Source organism: Chrysemys picta, chromosome 3, assembly GCF_011386835.1.
Source record: "Chrysemys picta bellii isolate R12L10 chromosome 3, ASM1138683v2, whole genome shotgun sequence".
NCBI classification, from domain to species: Eukaryota; Metazoa; Chordata; order Testudines; family Emydidae; genus Chrysemys; species Chrysemys picta.
This window is the reverse complement of record NC_088793.1, coordinates 86,919,012-86,935,985: the sequence shown is the minus strand read 5'-3', so window position 1 is coordinate 86,935,985 and position 16,974 is coordinate 86,919,012. Positions and strand designations below refer to the sequence as shown.

The 16,974-nt window shown below is 38.7% G+C and overlaps 1 protein-coding gene across 6 annotated transcripts in view; it reads left to right on the top strand.

The window, feature by feature from the left end:
• Nucleotides 1-16,974, top strand: part of FYN (FYN proto-oncogene, Src family tyrosine kinase) — a 188,175-nt gene that overhangs the window by 21,011 nt on the left and 150,190 nt on the right. Inside the window, exon 2 of one of the 6 annotated variants that reach the window (XM_065590250.1) lies at nt 10,855-11,052. The exons of the other annotated variants lie outside the window; for them this stretch is intronic. The gene's annotated coding sequence lies outside the window, so the exon portion shown is untranslated. The remainder of the gene's footprint in view (nt 1-10,854; nt 11,053-16,974) is intronic. 6 annotated transcript variants of the gene reach the window in all.

Here is a 16,974-nt window from a genome sequence, read left to right as displayed (position 1 = left end):
GGCTGTTGCTGGCACTAGTATTGAGAGCAGGAAGTCTGTATCTCTTGTGCTCTCAATAGCTCCCCTGCTGGGTACAGGCAGTAGGGAGGGAAACAGAGGGGACAAGACCTGAACCTGGTGGTGGTGGCAGGGAGAGTTTGGACAAGGAGCCTGGGGTTGGGAAAGAGACTAGGATTGGATGCTGGCTGGGGTGGGGATGAAGCCAGCTGATTAACCATGCAGGTATCTCTGTGATGCTATATGATGGAGCTCCTGATTTTTTCAGTTTGCTGTCTTAGAAAACCTAATAAATAACAGAAAAAAAATTGTTAAAAGAATATTATTAAGGTTGCAAAGTAAAGCAGAACTTAGGAAATGCAAGAGTTAAGGTTGCCCATGCATCCTTTATTCTGCCCTATTGTGTGTATGCATTATGATATGACTTTAATTACATGATCACATTCCATTTTTTCCACAGGACACCTGCCTCGTTCAGTGCACAGGATGGATGGTGCTTAGTTAGTGAACAGCTATTCAATATTTTTTTCCTCGTTGTTCAAAGTGTTGCCCCAACCTTATTTACTGCACACTATTCAAACCCAGCTCTGAAGACAGAACTATTAATTTCTTCATAGATATTTTTTATGGTGCTCATCACTACAGTATTTGCTTCACAAACGTTAATGAATTCATGTTCACAACACCACTGTGAGGTAAGGGGGTGGTACTATCCCCATTTTACAGTTGGAGAACTGAGACACAGAAATTAAGGTTGAAAGGATCCGCTAGTTTTGGGTGCCCGATTTGATGCCCCTAAGAATTGATGTTTCAGTCTATTTAGATTGTATAACGGTTTATGTTCAATACACAGCTCCTGTTGACTTCAGTGGCAGCTGCGAGTGCTCAGCACTGCTCCAAATCAAAGAGGGGGGCTCAAGTGAGGCACCCAGAATATGAGGAACTCACAATTGATGCCCACCCGTGAAAAGTTTGATTTAAGTGACATGCCCATAATTGCATAGGAACTCTGTGGCAGAGACGGGGTAGATTCCAGTTCCCCAGGACAGCCTTCAGCTGCCTCAACTAGGAGACCTTCCTTTCTCTTGCTGCAGTCCCCTGCCTCTTTCACTACACACTTTCCAACTTTTGCAACTGGCAAAGCAGGGGGCTTGCAGGCAAGTCTCTTTCACTACAGAACCCCAATTTATCCCCAGATCATTGACTTCTGTGCACTGAACGAGGCAGGGCTCGTGTGTGTGGGTAGAAATAGTATGTGATCATGCAGTTAAAGTCTGTGTCATAATGCAATATGCAAGGGGGCCAAACCAAGGTGGCACAGGCAACCTTAATTCTGGCACTTAACTTTGCAAACTTAATGTTCTTTTAACACTGGTTTTGTGTGTGTGTGTGTGTGTGTGTGTAATAGAATAATTACATTAGAATAGGGAAAATTTAGAAGTGAGGTTTTATATTGCTTAGCATATGAAGTAGTTCACTAGACAAAGAGAAGCAGAGGTCTTAGCGCTAACTGCTGATGGAAGTGGGCAGGTGTGAAACCTAAACATTTGCAGTTGCGTGCAGTAATTGTGGCAAACATGACAAACCAGCCTCTGTGTAACAAGAAAACCATTTGTGGGCAATTGGTGTAATCTATTCAGAATGGAAATTTTGGTGCTGTTCTTTCTGTGGGTGTTTGCAGACTTTTCTTCTCTGCACTCCCGAAGAGGCAGGATGTAGCTGTAGCTGTGAAAAAGTCAGCTGAACCTAAAACAGGGTTTCTGTGACATCAGAATTGATTAGAATGGGTATTTCTTTTAGTGAGACCTTTTGCATGTAAAAGTACTCTTTCAACTATATAGCTTTTAATTTGTTTTGGGTTGGGGTTTCCCCCCTCTTAATATGTACCATATACACCTACAAAAGATCAAACTACTGAAGAACTCTTCCATTTAAAAAAAATAAATCCCAAATCCCAGCCGTTCCACTGATTATATTTAAAAATTATCTTGATGTGTCTATGGCTAACAAAAAGGGAAGTGGGAAGACGGACAAATACTCCCATATAATGGCTAAACTAATCTGATTATTTTAATGATTAATATACAGATTTACACTTGTCGCTTATAGGGAAAAAACAACAAAGTCAAGCACTCAAGTTAGGAAATGCCAGAATTAAGATTGCCTTGTGCGTATGTATTATGATACCTTCTTTAATTACATGATCACTATTTTTTTTCCTGATTGTCTCACTGATCGTTAGCTGAACATATTCTCAGTGAAATTTTCATTGGGAATTCAGCATCCAATCCAGCTTCCATTAAAATCAGTGGCAGTGCTCCTTGGAAACAGAATTGGGTCTGTCTATATGTATAAAAGAACAAACAAATAATCAGCTAATTTGTTAGACTTCTTTGTGGCTCAGAACAAGAGTCCAAAGGGAAAAGATAAATATATCTGGGGTTCTCATCACAGAGTTAATAGAAGTTTTGTGAAATGCTCTTGTGCTGTTAAATGAACAAGATTTTGGGATACACAGAGACTGTGTGGAAAAGATATTTAATATGTCTTTATTTGATAAGTGATATGACAGTAAAGCGTCTCTTTTGTATTTTAATTCACATTTAACATACTTAGCTTTTTGCCATTTATCCCAGTAGAATTTAAAGAAAGTAGATACAGTGCAGATGCATTCACACAATAGCTGGAAATACTGCAATCTATTACACTCCTGCTTTAAAAAAAAAAAGGGGGGGGGAAGGAAAATGCAACTAACTTAAGCTGCCTGTTGCCATTATTTTCTCCAACCACATTTTCCAGTGTCCAAGTGCTTTTTAAATTAAACATGTCAGACTTCTCATGCTGCTGGGCCTTAGTTTAATTACTGAAAGGCCTTAGTTTAATTACTGTGAGGAAAAGTAACATTTGTGTCCCTAAAACTTGTGGGGGGGGGGTGGTCTTGGGTTGTGGTTGGCTTTGTTTAACTGTTTTACTGTAGTACAAATATTAATTTTTAAAGCTGTAAAATAATATTGTGCCTGCAGAACTTGCTTATGTTTCATATAAAAGCTTCTGGATCAGAAATCTCTGGAGGTTTGATTAAAACACCTTATGCCGTGTAAGAAGAAAAACATGCCCTTTGCCAATTAGCATTTTCAAGCTAATAAAAGCCAACTCTGTGTCTGGACTTCATGTATCCAGGCTGCTATTGATGACATTTTGAAGATCTGTGGCTAACAAAGTTTACATTGTGCTTGGAGAAAAGGTTACGATAAAGCCTCTTGATGTAGCTATTGAGTTGTTGGATACATCCAATTGCCTTTGTATCAGCCACTAAGGATTTTGTAGTCCATTTGCTTATTGGAGCAAAATGAACCAGACCCTGAAGAAATACAATTTCAGTATATATATTTTAAAGGTTTTTGCATTGGAGTTGGTGTTAGCCCATTGCGGGCCCTAAGTAGGAATATTTTGGGGGCCTCCCCACACAACACATACTTAAAAATGGAATAGAGCTGCTTGCGGCCTAAGCAATTTCTTAGTCCACTTATGCCTAGTGCTGGCACTGTTTGCATTATGTTAATTAAGTCTAGGAATAATTAGTTTGGAGCTTTCATTTAAACTATCTTTCAAAATACTATCAATAGCGGCATTTAGAAAGTGCCCTGTTTTTCATGGCTGTAACTGTAAAATGTCTGAATGCTGATTTCAGCATGTAAGTAGAATTGAAGTTAATACCCTAGGTTCAAATGGGCACATCCTATGACTGATTTCCTGCAGACACTACAGAACATCAGTCTTTTCCATTGTCACTATGTGTGACCATTATAATGTAGATATTATAATCTACTTTCTGCCATTTCCTTTTTTCTTAACATTTATCATTTTGGCTTTTGCAGATACTGACATTGCATGAAACTTCTATTATTTGCATGAAACCTCTGTTCTTTGCAGCTAGAGAAAACATCACCCAAAATTCAGAAAGGGCCCAAAAGTCTGCACGTTTTATCTTTGCATTTATTTTATATAGGTTTTAATATACTGGTTAACTGCTGATTACTTTATTTCATTGTAGCAGTGCCGGGGGAATGCTGTAATCATTTTGTGATGCATTTTGGACGGACTTATTGTCTGCTAAAAGAGCGTGTGAAGGAGAGATTAGAGTCATTCTTCATACATTTTTTTTTTATTAAATAATATGCTTGCATCAAGATCTCAGAAAGATGCTATTAAGCAAGATTGCCAAGGTGTTGATGCTGGAGTCATGTAATATACTGCCCAAAACGCACTGAAAAGACAGATGTACAAATTTGAAATTTTGCCTAACACTTGGAGAGCTGGTCAGAACCCTTTCACCAAAATATGCTTTTTTGTTGAGACATGTCTGTTTCCATGAAACTTTTGTAGGGAAGGCTGGAGGGACCTGACTCTCTCATATCACAGGCCAGTACCTTAACTAGAGCTGGCTGAGTAATGGATTTTTCAGTTCATTGGCAATTTAGAATAGAAAAGAAATTATTTTGGGTTGAACAAGAATTTGTTCAACCCAAAACAAAACATTTTTGTTTCAATTTTGAGCATTTTATAACACTTAATGCTATTTTTAGAAAACTAAAAGAAAATATTGAAACAGTCATTTTGAATAAAAAAATTGAAAAAATGTTGAAATGAAACATGGGGTTTGGGAATTTGACTGAAATAATTCAGTGAAACTGACACACATTTGCAAAATGTTTTGATCACCAAATCTACATTTCTTGCCAAAAACGTTTCAATCGAAAAATTTCATCCACATCTAACCCCAACCAACAACCAGTAGAATGTGATATACCCATGCTCATATACCTCTAGTTCCCTGTCACAATTCCATTTTCACAAAAATGTTCCAAAGGTTTTATTTTTGGTCTAATGTGGAACAAAAACAAATTTTGAAACCTTAAAAATTGCAGTGAAATGGAATCATCATCATCCAGTCAGCTCTACTCACAACTTTTCTTCAGGAATTAGAGAATAAGCTATAGCTAGGAATCTCTGTATTTTGATTGAGTTTTTGCTACAGTTCACAGCATCCTAATTTATTCTTAAGCAAATGTAGCATTCCCTGAACCATGAACTGGAGTTATTGTTAAGAACCACAGCAGTTCTGACACTGTAAACAAGAATATCCTGTGTCATGACAGACAACTTTACACTAGGAATTTGACTGGGATCACCAATTCTTTTGGCTACTAGAAGAAATGGGCTTCAAGTAATAGCCCATAATGTTTGACAAATCCAAACATGGTGGCTTCAGGCCTGTAACAGACGGCCCAGGTTTCTCCTTCTGTAATCAAGACAACAACACTCTGATTGCTAAAGTCTTCCCAACTTCCTGGGTGGTGCCTCTAATCTTAGGCTCTTAAAACTTTAAATGTGTATATATAAAATATGGTCCTCCCTACCTTGAGCCCTCACTCAGCTGCTTATGTTACTTTTTAATATATATTTTTGTCTTAATTGGGGTGGGGGGAAGTCCAGAGCTTGGAAGGACTTGCCCCTTCCAGCTGCCTGGACTAAAATCCTCACTGTGGGATGACTGGTTCCTTTCAGAGCTTGCAGACGCCTTCAAAGGAATATGGTTCCAGTTGGCTTAATAGACAGTATACTAAGGACCACCTGCCAAGAAAACCCACAAATTTAACCCCTGCTGGTCCTGCAAAACTGCTGAAATGCAAACTCCAGTACTGGATTGACTTCAAGAACCAGTTAGGAATTGAGGGGTGCTTTTGGCCTAGTTCATTTTCAAAGGGTCAATATATCCTGTCACAGGGCCTATCTATTTCTTACTAACTTACTCCATAGCTAGATCAGCAATCTAAAGGTGAAAGTGATTATAGTCCCTTACCAATATTCTGAGCCTTCTATTCTCTGTTTCTGTTAAACTGGTTTGAATGAATGTTTCACTGTATCTGTGTTCTGGGCAACCCAGTGACATGAAAGACACCAGGATACCACTCTACACACCAGAGAATTCGGGCCCTACAGAACATAAGAACGGCCATACTGGGTTGGACCAGTGATTCATCTAGCTCTGTATCCTATCTTCCAACAGTGGCCAGTGCCAGATGCTTCAGAGGGAATGAACCGTACAGGGAAATTATCCATCCCCAGTCATCCAATCCCAACTTCTAGCACTCAGAAGTTTAGGGACTCCTAGAGCATGGGGTTGCATCCCTGACCATCTTGGCTAATAGCCATTGATGGACCTATCTTCCGTGAACTTAGCTAATTCTTTTCAAAATGCTAATTTCTTTTCTATACTTTGGCCTTCACTCACAACATCCCCTGAAGAAGAAACAAGTGAGACCATCTAGACGCTAGAAATCACTTATTTCTTTAGGCCATGTAGCCTTCTAGCATCTTCCAGACTGAGAGGGAGCTGGGCAGCAGAGCTGCTCAGGAGCTCTCTGAACTGGAGCACACGGGGGAGAATCTCATGGGCTGACTTGGGTGGGTGAGGGAGAGAAGGCGGTTCGGGGTTGGAATTTTTAAAAACAAATAGAGATTGAGGGTGAGCTTTTGGGAGAAGGATGGTGAGACAGAAAACACAAAGGGTGGGACAGATGGCAGGGCTGTGAAAGAAAGGGGAAGCAGGGAGCAACACATGCTTGAAACAAGCAAAAGATGCAGCAATCTAGAATGGGAAAGAACAAGTGGTGTGAAGCCAAGAAGGCTTTTACAAAAGCATGGTACCTAGTAACGTCATTGAATTAAAGGTTGGTTGACAATATTATAATTAAATACAGTAATAAACTGCTTTATATGGCAGCACAAGAGGTGAGACCAGACTGAGAAAAAAGCAATGAAATTGGAAGGGAGAGAGATTGAATAAGGACAGAGGAGGAAGAGTGAGGGATGAGAGCAATGGAGTGAGACAAGACTGAGCTAAAAGGGAGAAGAGAAGAGGTGGACATGGATTGAACTCCTAAGTAATGGGTAAATGGAGAGTATCTTGTTAAAAAGATGAAGGTGCTGCACTTGTAAGTATTAAACTTTCACTAAGTGAACTAGATGTTCCCTTTTCTCGTATGTGAAGAATATTGGCATTAACCTGGGATCCTGGTTAGGTTCCAGTTCCACTAAGTATATCCTGCATCTTCAGCTGTACAAAGTTATGTTCACTTCCTATGTTGAGTTGCTGTGTTCTACCTTCACTTCCTGTGTTAAAAATAATTGTTGTGTTCCACCTTTCTACCTTTCATTAATTAAGTAATGACAGGGTCCATGTCTGTCTTCCAGGAGTGTTTAGAGAACTGATGTATGTAAAATGCTTTGGGATCCAGGGTTGTAGTGCTATCGACATGCAGAATCATACTACACCAATATGAAAATCATGCTTGAATAGTTCCAGCTCTCTTCCTACCCACTTTAGGGGGATACATTTTCAAAAGGTGTTTGATTAAAGGGGTTAGAGGACTTAGCAGTGTAACTCAATCAATGGGAGATGAAATGGAAGTTGGCAATTGCACTACTTCTTTGGTATGTAGATATAGAGGAAAGTAAGGTTGTAGGGTGTGGGTAGGAGAATGAGACAATGGGGAAGTGCTCTGGGGAGGGGGTGCTGCTGTGGGGTGAAGAGGGAACTCCTTCACCGAATTCAGAACAGAAGTCCTCTGAGATTCATGTTCAGATAGCAGGAACAATATTGCAGCCTGAATTGGGGAGGAGTGGCATCTGTTTGGCATATGGAATGTGACCTGATGGGATGTTGGAGGGGTCAGAACTGTGCATGGGGAGCAAATAAAAACAGTCCACTTTCCTCTGTGTTCTGCAAGATGGCAGCTTCCAGGGATAAAAACCTGAATTGAAACAATGCCAGCGTTCTGCACAACTACAGAAAAGTTGAAACTTCTGCAAGTATTTAATAGCTAATATGAAATGTTTTTAAATTTGCATTTAAAATGGATCCCTTGCATCTCTAACTTCCTAATACCTAAAGCAGCTTAGCAATTTGACATTTGTTGTATTTTTACAAATCAATATGTAAATTCATTTACCACGGTGTTCAGAGCTGATGCTTGCATTTCAGTCTAAGATGGAGGGAAAACTGCCATTACAAAGAAAGTTTGTCTAGTTGTAGAAAATTGATCTCTTTCTATACTCTCAAATTGTCAATAGCCCACAAAAGGGCAAAATTGTTGGTTGACAGGGTAAAAGGGCAAGCCCTGCTTTTCTGAACCACAAGTGTAGAAGAGGTGCCCTGGCTATTTATTGAATGTAATAAAACGTGCATTTAACACAGCAGCATCGCTGTCCAATGGTATACATGTACCTTAAATGAAATGCTCACAGTGAAATATCATTAAACTTTTGCTTAATTTAACCATTATAGAGTGGCAGATAATGATTTTTTTTCTAAATATCTTCACACTAAAATTTAAGTTAATCCCATTGGAAAATAAACTAACTTTAGGCAAAAACATTTGTTTTTAGGAAAGAGGGGGGCATTCTGCTATTTCAGGAGATGGGAAAGGAATGAAGGGAGAAGTGATGGAATAGATCAGAGAGATGGTTGGAGGCAGGGATGGATCTGCCATAGAAGCACTGCGACACTAGCTCATTCAGAAAAATGAGTACAATTAGAGTTTAAAAAAATCTTCCTTCACTCTAATTCTGTCCACCTCTCAGGTTTTAATTTAACTTCCTAGCTCTTCCAGATGAAGGATCCATGTGAGGGGCAGCTGCTCCAGGGCCGAGATTCTATAGTGCTCTTCAGGAGTAGCTCTGAAACAATGGCAGAAGACAGAAGGGAAATTTCAAAAATGCATTTAATTAACTTGCATTATGAGTAACTAGTGAGTTAATGCCCCATTCAAAATTTTGAACTATGGCTACCTCTGGTTAGAATATTTTATTGCTACTGTGATTTAAACTTTGCTATGGCGATGCAGAAAAAATGACGATCTTCCTACCTGAGAGAGTAGGCATCAGATTCTGGCCTTAATGCGTAAGTCTAGCTCTGACTTAAATGGAAGGCCGGTGCAGGCAGGATTTGGCTCTAACTGTAAAAATTACCATCTGCCAACTGGGCAGGGACGTGGTTTGTGGGGGGTTTTCATATTTGTTCAGGTGACCATGATTTAAAAATTTACATGTACAACTTTTAAATGTTGGCTGTGCTGCAATCATTTTCCTTTCTAACTGAAACATGATAGAACTACTTCAGTCATTGAGCTGTAGACTCCTGGAAAAGTGCTTACACTAGTTAATGATTGTTAAATGTATTTAAGATAAAACAGGAGAAATGTGCAAATATTTTTGCATGTGACTAAAAATTCTTGCATATTGAATCTGATTCACTAAAAGCATAAAATGTCTACTGAATGAAACAAGTCCTCAAGAGCATATATATGCTATAAGTACTTAATCTGATTAAGGATTTTACAGCTACTGTTTCTATTAATGGCAAATGAAGCTTACTGATTAATTCTCTTGTGCACTAAAGTGAGACTATGCCTTTTCAAATGGAAACAAAGATGCTGCGGAACATTGCATAATATATTTTGTGCAAATAGTTTGAATCCTTAATGAATTAAAGCCAAAACGTGTGGATGAAAATCTGCTAAAGTGTGGTAGACATTGTATATAGTATTTAAACTTCTGCACAAATACTTACAAATATTTCAGTGTTCACACTTCATTTCAGAATCTCAGAGCCTTTCAAGAACATTTATTAAGCCTTACAGTGCCTCTGTGATGTAGATAGTATACCCAATTTAGGGATGCAGGAAGATGTGGGTCCAGTACCTCCCTTTATGATCAGTGGCTGAAGTGGAAATACACCCAGGATTCCTAATTCTATCCCTTGCTTTCACCCCATCCATTCCCTTAAAACTAAAGTGGAAAGGTACTGAGAAACAATGGTCAGGGTAAGAGGTTTGGTTGCCTTTTGAAATGGAGTTTCACTATAAGAGCATTCACTATTGGGTTTTACTGAACTTATAAGTAAACACATAAACTGCACGAAAGTAACATTAAGTTTGCAAGATCAAGGACTCAAATTTGGGAATGCCAGGCACATTCCTGACACAAAGGCAACCTCCTCCCGCCACCTGTCATCAAATTTCAAGTCCCTGCTCTAAAGCATGGGGGCACCAAAGCTTTTTCAAAGAAAAGGCTTCTTGATCTTTTTCATCATGAGCAAAACATCATATTTTTCCCTAGCCTCATTCTCAGAAGAAGCTGAACTATTTTTGGCTACAATTTTCCAAAAAATTTAGTCTGGGGCCGTCACTCACATGAAGAATTTTAACCCAAATCGTTAAAGTTTGGCAAAGTTATAAAATGGGAAATGTTAGGTAGCCTGAATATGGTACTACCAGTCCTGCAAAAAAGCATGGAGGTCTCTGGTGCCAGCTGAAAGGGAAGATGGTGGATGGCTAAAATATTTTTAAATTTGCCAACCAGGGATTTTTGGCTACTTGTAATGCAGAGTTTCTCAATATGCACTGTACTTTGGTCACATTGTTCACATGTTGTGTGTACCAAGGCTGTGAAAAGCTAAAAGCAATAGAAAACATAAATATATACAAGAGGACTGTGTTAGTTTCTCTAGGAACTATACCCTACTTCGGTTGTCTGACTCTTGAAACTGAAATTTCCACCATATTGCATATGTATAAAGGGGGGTTGTGATTTTGTGTTTTGTATGTATGAGGATGATGCAGAAAATCAGTGAAGCTGAGACACCGCACTGCAGTCTTTGTAGACTTGGTGGCTGGAATGAATGTTCAAACTATAAAAGCACGGCAAAACAAATGATAAATATTGTGTAGGTGAGACTACTGTTACTGTGCTAGTAGTTTGGTTTTAGACATTTAAACAATTTTTTTTAATCAGGAGGTAGCCGTGTTAGACTGCATCCACAAAAACCACGAGGAGTCCGGTGGCACCTTAAAGACTCCCTGGGACTGGCTGGCTCACTACAAAAGTAACTTTCCCTCTCCTGGTATTGACACCTCCTCATCAATTATTGGGAGTGGACCACATCCACCCTGTTTGAATTGGCACTGTCAACGCTGGTTCTCCACTTGTAAGGTAACTCCCTTCTCTTCAGGGGTCAGTATAATAATGCCTGCATCTGTAATTTTCACTCCATGCATCTGAAGAAGTGGGTTTTTTACCCACGAAAGCTTATGTCCAAATAAATCTGTTAGTCTTTAAGGTGCCACAAGACTCCTCGTTATGTGTTTTTTGTTTTTGTTGTTTTTTAATTGAATCTAAGGTACTGAACTCAAGCGGATTAATTTGTTTTTTAGCTATAGTTTTTTTTTCTTTAGCGGAGCTATAGAGTGTTGCTAGAGCACTTTGCACCGTGCAGACTATTTGAGACATGCTGTCATTCTTGCTGAGAACTTCTTTTACTCAACAAAATTTGTACCTTAGCTCTCACTTGGGGTCATGTCATACCTAACTTTCTTTGGCGGGCTTGATTGGAGCAGAAAACCTGCTCTCTTGGTACGTCATCAGTTTGGGGTAGGCAGTTGAAGTAATGCAGCAGTGTCCCTCAGTCCAGTAGAAGCACTATTGTTTTGAACTTCGGTCCGTTTTTCTTTACAGGGGTGGAGAATAAGGCTGGGTGGGGGGCTTGGTGATGGGGGGAATATGGCTATGTGGAGGGGAATGGACCAAGCCAGAGGAGAACCACTCTCCTGTCAACATGCCCCCTGGGTTTTAATGAGTAAGTGAACATCAAGATATAGGAACACAAGAATTGCCATACAGATCAACCCAAGGTCCATCTAATCTTGAATCCTGGCTGCAACAATGACTGACCCCAGTTGCTTCAGAGGAAGATGTAAGAACCGCACAGTTGGGAGATGTGGGATAACCTGCCTTCCCCGCCACCCACAGATCTCACTGTGATCTTTAATAGTTAGAGACTGACTTTTAAGCCCTGAAGCACAGGGTTTAATATTCCTTCCAACGTTCTGTTAGCACTAATTATGCTAACTCTGGATACTCTTATTGTCCATACAAATAACCAGTCTCTCTTTGAATCTATAAATTCTTGGTCTCAGCTACTTCCTGTAGCAATCGTTCCAGCCGAATTACATGTTGTATGAGCGAGTATTTTTCTCCTCAGATATGAATTTGCCACTTCTAAAATTTCATTGAATGTCCTCTTGTTCTTGTATTATGACATAGTTCAGGAGTATCTGTCCCTCCACCCCCCAAATCTTCCCTAAACCACCATTGTATATATTTTTATCATGTCTCCTCATATTCATCTACTTTTTAAGGTAAAAAAAATTTTCAGTCTTTTCATGAGTGTTTTTCCAGGCTCTTGACCATTCTCATCTCCCTTTTCTGGAGCTCCTCTAAATCTGTAATATTTGTTTTGAGATGAGGTGATCAGTACTAAACACAGTATTCCAGAGGAGTCCACGTGATTGATTTTATCCAAAACATTACAATAGTGTTATTCATCATCCTATTGCCCATGTATCGTAACAACTTATTAACTTTTGACCATAGCTGTCCATTGAGCAGACGTCTTTGTTGAGGCGTCTATAGGTCCTTGCTGGACCTGATATAGTTAATGTAGAACCCTGTAAGACTTTGAGATATTCACAAGCCAGTTGGATACAGCCCCTGCTTCCTCCACTGGGGCCAAACACCACTTCTGTGGTTCTGTGGCTACCAATTTTTATCTTAACCCTGTCCCCTCCTTGCAGATTTTTCCATAGGAAAGCATTATCTGGACCTGAGTTCTTATCTTTTGTTTCCTTAGTTTTTGTGCACCTGTGGAGCTCCATGAATTCATTTCAGAGTAGCAACCGTGTTAGTCTGTATCCGCAAAAAGAAGAACAGGAGTACTTGTGGCACCTTAGAGACTAACAAATTTATTAGAGTATAAGCTTTCGTGGACTACAGCCCACTTCTTCGGATGCATCCGAAGAAGTGGGCTGTAGTCCACGAAAGCTTATGCTCTAATAAATTTGTTAGTCTCTAAGGTGCCATGAATTCATTGTGATTCCAGAAGTGCAACTGAAAGTACAATTAAACAGTCTGAGCTGCAGAGATGGGATTTGGGGTAGTAGACCTCTGTAACACTGTAAGAGGTTTAAGATACAAATATATTCAAAACAGAGTAGAGACATCTTCTCTGATGCTGTTGTCTGATTCATAATGTTTCTAAACTATAGTGTGGTGTGGAGAGGAAATGACCTGTATCAGACCAATCACAGGATCAGTAAGTTAGATCAAGGCATTTGCTTATAAATGGAAACACTCCAAGTATTCTCTGTTCATTACTAGTTCTCAGTATTGCCTTCCAGTGTTGTGTGAATTTCATAAACAACTGCCTGCTAAATGGATACACAATTGAGAAGCAAGCCAAGTGCTTCCAAAAATGATCTTGCTCTGGGTAGAATAGGTTTTAATTCCTATGGTCCTATAAATAAAGACTGTGTGGTCAAAACTTCAAAAAGACTTTTCTGCTTCAGAGAGAAGCTTATTTAGCTTTAAAAATAATTACAGGGCAAACATAACTGTACTCTGTAATTTTTATGGATGGAGTTAAAATATTTTTAGCAGTTTGAGAGCTGTTTGATAAAATGACAAAACTGTACTTTGCTATGTATGTATCTCACCAGCTCCAGAATACATAATCATACTAGACAGTACTGTGATTGTACATTGTTTTGCTTTCTAACCTGACTTCCAATGCTTAGATAAATTTGTATGAGGTCTAAATAACCTATGCAGGAATTCTCTGCTCCCCTCTCTTTCCCTCTCCTATCAATTTTCATTACTTTGTTGAAGTACACCTCTATCCCGATATAACGCTGTCCTCGGGAGCCAAAAAATCTTACTGCGTTATAGGTGAAACCAGGTTATATCGAACTTGCTTTGATCCGCCAGAGTGCGCAGCCCCCCCCCCCCCGAGCACTGCTTTACCGTGTTATATCCGAATTCGTGTTATATCGGGTCACGTTATATTGGGGTAGAGGTGTACACAAAAAATGGTGGTGTTTTGCTTTTGTGTTTTCGGGGAAAACTATCGGTGTGATATTTCTGTGAATTTGAAAGTGAAACTTTAGATTGCTAAAAGAATGTGCCTATAGAATCTCCAAGGGGGCATCCTTTTTAGTTGATTTTATTATAGTTCATAATTCGTATAAACCTTGCTCACCAAACTAACTGCATCATGGCAAGTCAGTTTTATTTTTAAGATGAAATTGGTTAACTATTTTATCTGTATTAACTAGGAATGTTGATTAATCGCAGTTAACTCACATGATTAACTAAAAAAAAACACGATTAAGAAAATTAATTGTGATTAATCGCAGTCTTAATCACACGGCTAAACAATGAATACCAATTGAAATTTATTAAATATTTTTGGATGGTTTTCTACATTTTCAAATATATTTTAATAATAACATAGAATACAAAGTGTACAGTGCTCACTTTATATGATTTTTTATTACAAATATTTGCACTGTAAAAATGATAAACAAAAGAAATAGTATTTTTCAATTCACCTTGTACAAGTACTGTAGTGCAATCTCTTTATCTGAAAGTGCAATTGACAAATATAGGGTTTTTTTGGTTATATAACTGCACTCAAAACAAAACAATGTAAAACTTTAGAGGCTACAAGTCCACTCAGTCCTACTTCTTGTTCAGCCAATCGCTCAAACAAGTTTGTTTACATTTACAGGAGATGCTGTTGCTCACTTCTTATTTACGTCACTTGAAAGTGATAACAGGCGTTCACATGGCACTTTTGTAGCCGGCATTGCAAGGTATTTACATGCCAGAGATGCTAAACATTTGTATGCCCCTTCATGCTTCAGCCACTGTTCCAGATGAAATGCTTCCATGCTGATGATGCTCATTTAAAAAAAAAAAGGGTTAATTAAATTTGTGACTGAATTCCTTGGGGGAGAATTGTATGTCTCCTGCTCTGTTTTACCTGCATTTTGCCATATATTTCATGTTATAGCAGTCTTGGATGATGACCCAGCACATGTTCATTTTCAGAACACTATCACTGCAGATTTGACAAAATGCAAAGAAGGTTCCAGTATGAGATTTCTAAAGAAAGCTACAGCACTGGACCCAAGCTTTAAAAATCTGAAGTGCCTTCAAAAATCTGAGAGGGACGAGGTGTGGAGCAAGCTTCCAGAAGTCTTAAAAAAACAACACTCTGATGCGGAAACTACAGAACCTTGAACCACCAGAAAAGAAAATCAATCTTCTGCTGGTGGCCTCTGACTCACATGATGAAAATGAACATGCATCGGTCCGCACAGCTTTGGATCATTATCAAGCAGAACCAGTCATCAGCATGGATGCACAGCCTCTGGAGTGGTGGTTGAAGCATGAAGGGCCATATGAATCTTCAGTGCATCTAGCATGTAAATATCTTGTGACGCCGGCTATAACACTGCCATGTGAATGCCTATTTCTCACTTTTAGGTGACATTGTAAACAAGAAGCAGGGCAGCATTATCTCCTGCAAATATAAACAAACTTGTTTGTCTGAGCGATTCGCTGAACAAGTAGTGGGACTTAGTGGACTTGTAGGCTCAAAGGTTTTACATTTGTTTTATTTTTTAATGTATTTTTTGTATATAATTCTACATTTGTAAGTTCAACTTTTATGATAAAGAGATTGCACTACAGTACTTTTATTAGGTGAATTGAAAAATACTATTCCTTGTGTTTTTTATAGTGCAAATATTTGTAATCCTAAATAAATATAAAGTGAGCACTGTACACTTTGTATTCTGTGTTGTAATTGCAATACGTATATTTGAAAATTGTAGAAAATATCCAAAAACATTTAAATAAATGGTATTCTATTGTTTAACAGTGCGATTAATTGCATGACAGCCTTAATATTAAGTGAAGTGACATTCACTGGGCACCATTAGCTTTTAGTCTTGCTAGCATGAAGTCTGTGAAACTGCTAGAATTCTATACTGTCCATCTTGACATTACTGAGGGCAGCTCCTCCTACACTGAAGAGTTCTGCCTCTTCTAAAAACACACTGGAGTTCTTCTTAATTTAACCAGCTTCATTAATTGAGGTGGAGCAGGAAATATACAGATACAACATACAGATCTAGCTGTAAATTTAATTACTTCTGACAGATTTTTTTTTCATTGAAATTGAGTCATTTTACCAGAATTCTGTATTGGGAGATAATTGTCAGAACACTTTTCCCCAATGTTGAAACAGGCTTTGATATTTCATTTTGCATAAACATTTGTTTGGTGTTTTCTTATTTTGTATTATGTTAGCTTGCAGTACAAAATAAAAAATGAAAACAAAATGAAACATTTTAGTTTGTTTCAACAGTGTTTCAGTCAACCCCAAAACATTTTGTTTAGGAATTTTCCTTCACAGAGAATTTTGAAATGTTTGGTTTTGGAACGGAGCCACACTTTCAATTCTTTGAATGCTTTGTGCGACAGAACTTCCATCCTCCATGAAGCTCTAGTATTAAGGTGGTTAGTGACTGAAAGCTATCTGAAGTTAGTTGATCTGTCAGATTGGTGCTAGACATGTAGCCCCTAACTATCACCTTTATTGTCCACCCAGGATGGAATGGGCATGGAGAGTGAACTATCTTCTGAGGCCTATAAGTAGTACCGCCAAGTAAAAGTGAAGGCACCTTGATTGGAGCAATAGGTGAGCAAGACTGTTCTGTGGATAGGCAGAGGTTAAATCTTTCGCTAGAGCTGCCAATCAACGAAAATTAACAAGACCTGTTGTTGACTAGGCTGTGTGTTCTGTTTCATGATTTGTTGGAAGGGAAGACTTGTGTTTCCTATATAACATACAAACTGTGTAGTGAAGTGTAATTGTGTGGAAGAAAGCTAGCAAAACAGTGCTGTCTAGCTTGGTTGTGTTAAGAATCATGAATTCCTAAGGAGCAAATGTATGTTAAGAGATTCCTCAGGATTTTCAAGCACTTGTAATTTTCTTCTTGTTGCTGCGGT